The sequence below is a fragment of the Lampetra fluviatilis genome, chromosome 67 (assembly GCF_964198595.1).
Source record: "Lampetra fluviatilis chromosome 67, kcLamFluv1.1, whole genome shotgun sequence".
In the NCBI taxonomy this organism is placed as follows: domain Eukaryota; kingdom Metazoa; phylum Chordata; class Hyperoartia; order Petromyzontiformes; family Petromyzontidae; genus Lampetra; species Lampetra fluviatilis.
In genome coordinates this window covers 6,064,513-6,067,012 of record NC_136341.1, presented here as the reverse complement: position 1 = coordinate 6,067,012, position 2,500 = coordinate 6,064,513, and positions in this window count along the sequence as shown.

Here is a 2,500-nt window from a genome sequence, read left to right as displayed (position 1 = left end):
TCTCTCTGCCCCCCTCTCTCTGCCCCCCTCTCTCTGCCCCCCTCTCTCTGCCCCCCTCTCTCTGCCCCCCTCTCTCTGCCCCCCTCTCTCTGCCCCCCTCTCTCTGCCCCCCTCTCTCTGCCCCCCTCTCTCTCCCTCTCTCTCTCTCCCCCCCTCTCTCTCCCCCCCCCTCTCTCTGCCGCCCTCTCTCTGCCCCCCCTCTCTCTGCCCCCCTCTCTCTGCCCCCCTCTCTCTGCCCCCCTCTCTCTGCCCCCCTCTCTCTGCCCCCCTCTCTCTGCCCCCCTCTCTCTCCCTCTCTCTCTGCCCCCCTCTCTCTGCCCCCCTCTCTCTGCCCCCCTCTCTCTGCCCCCCCTCTCTCTGCCCCCCTCTCTCTGCCCCCCTCTCTCTGCCCCCCTCTCTCTGCCCCCCTCTCTCTGCCCCCCCTCTCTCTGCCCCCCTCTCTCTGCCCCCCTCTCTCTGCCCCCCTCTCTCTGCCCCCCTCTCTCTCCCTCTCTCTCTCTCCCCCCCTCTCTCTCCCCCCCCCTCTCTCCCCCTTATCTCTCCCTCTGCCCCCCCTCGCCCCCCCTCTCCCCACTCACTCTATATTCCCCCCCCCCCCCTCTCCCCTTTCTCCCCTCTCTCTCTTTTTTCTTTTATTTTTTGTGTTTTTTTATTATATTACTTGTTTTCTATTCTCCGCTCTTCTTCTCTGTGCCCTCTCCTCCCCCCTCCCCCCTTCTCCCCCATCATCTGCCCCCACCACCCCCCACCACCCCCCACCACCCCCCACCACCCCCCACCACCCCCCACCACCCCCCACCACCCCCCACCACCCCCCACCACCCCCCACCGCTCTCACGCCGTCACCATCGGTCCGGTGACGAACCGTGGACCGCCCAGAGTTGCCTCTGAGAGTCGCCACCACCACCGCCACCACCACCGCCACCACCACCGCCACCACCACCGCCACCACCACCGCCACCACCACCGCCACCACCACCGCCACCACCACCGCCACCACAATCCCCATCAGCTCGCCCGGCTGCGTCATCTCGCTAATTGGTTGGAGGGCCTCACGGCTACGAGGCGCTGCTGCTGCTGCTACTGCTTTGTTAACGAACGCGGATCAATTAACACCCCCCCCCCCCCACTCGCTCCACAGGGCCACGTCTCACCCACTCATTCATTCACCCACTCGCTCATCCACCCACTCACTTGCCCACCCACTCATTCACCCACCCAATCATTCACCCACCCACACGCTCATCCACCCATTCACTTGCCCACCCACTCGCTCATTCACCCACTCCCTTGCCCACCCTTCCACCCACCCCACTCATTCACCCACCCACCCGCTCTCTCATCCACCCACCCACTCAGTCATCCACTCATTCACCCACCCGCTCTCTCATCCACCCACTCACTTGCCCACTCACCCGCTCTCTCATCCACCCACTCGCTTGTCCACCCACTCACTTGCCCACCCACCCACCCACCCACCAACCCACCCACTCATTCACCCCACTCACCCGCTCTCTCATCCAACCAATCACTTGCCCACCCACCCACCCACTTGCTCGCTTGCTCACTCACAAAGACAAAGATCCCCCGTATAGCCTTAACAAACTGTAGGGGCAAGTGCTGTTAGCGAGCACCTATGAAGGCCGGAACGGTACACGAGGGGGTGGGTGGCCAGCACCACGCCCGACTGCCTTTGGATCCCCAGTGGCGATGTTTACACACCTCACCAGATACTCAGTTAAGGCTGAGTCGACCTAGGGGAGGCCCAGGACCGGTTCAGATAATCATCACTGGTGTTGGCCATGAGCGGGAATCGAGCGCAGCGTAGCGCTAATCACTACACCCACCGCTCCCCACTAGCGAGCGGGTGACTGAGTCAGCTAGTGGGTGACTGGGTGAGTGAGTGGGTGACTGGGTAAGTGACTGGGTGACTGGGTGAGTGAACAGGTGACTGGGTCAGCTAGTGGGTGACTGAGTCAGTGAGTGGGTGACTGAGTGAGTGAACAGGTGACTGGGTGAGTGATCAGGTGACTGGATGAGTGAACAGATGACTGAGTCAGCTAGCGGGTGACTGAGTCGGCTAGCGGGTGACTGGGTGAGTGAAGAGGTGACTGAGCCAGCTAGCGGGTGACTGAGTCAGCTAGCGGGTGACTGAGTCAGCTAGTGGGTGATTGGGTGAGTGAACAGGTGACTGAGTCAGCTAGTGGGTGAGTGAGTGGGTGACTGGGTGAGTGAACAGGTGACTGGGTAAGCGAGTGGGTGAGTGAGTGGGTGACTGGGTGAGTGAACAAGTGACTGGGTGAGTGATCAGGTGACTGGGTGAGTGAACAGGCGACTGCGTCCGCGAGTGAGTGACTGAATCAGCGAGTGGGTGACTGGATGAGTGATCAGGTGACTGAGTCAGCTAGTGGGTGACTGAGTCAGCTAGCGGGTGACTGGGTGAGTGAACAGGTGACTGAGTGAGTGAACAGATGACTGAGTCAGCTAGTGGGTGACTGGG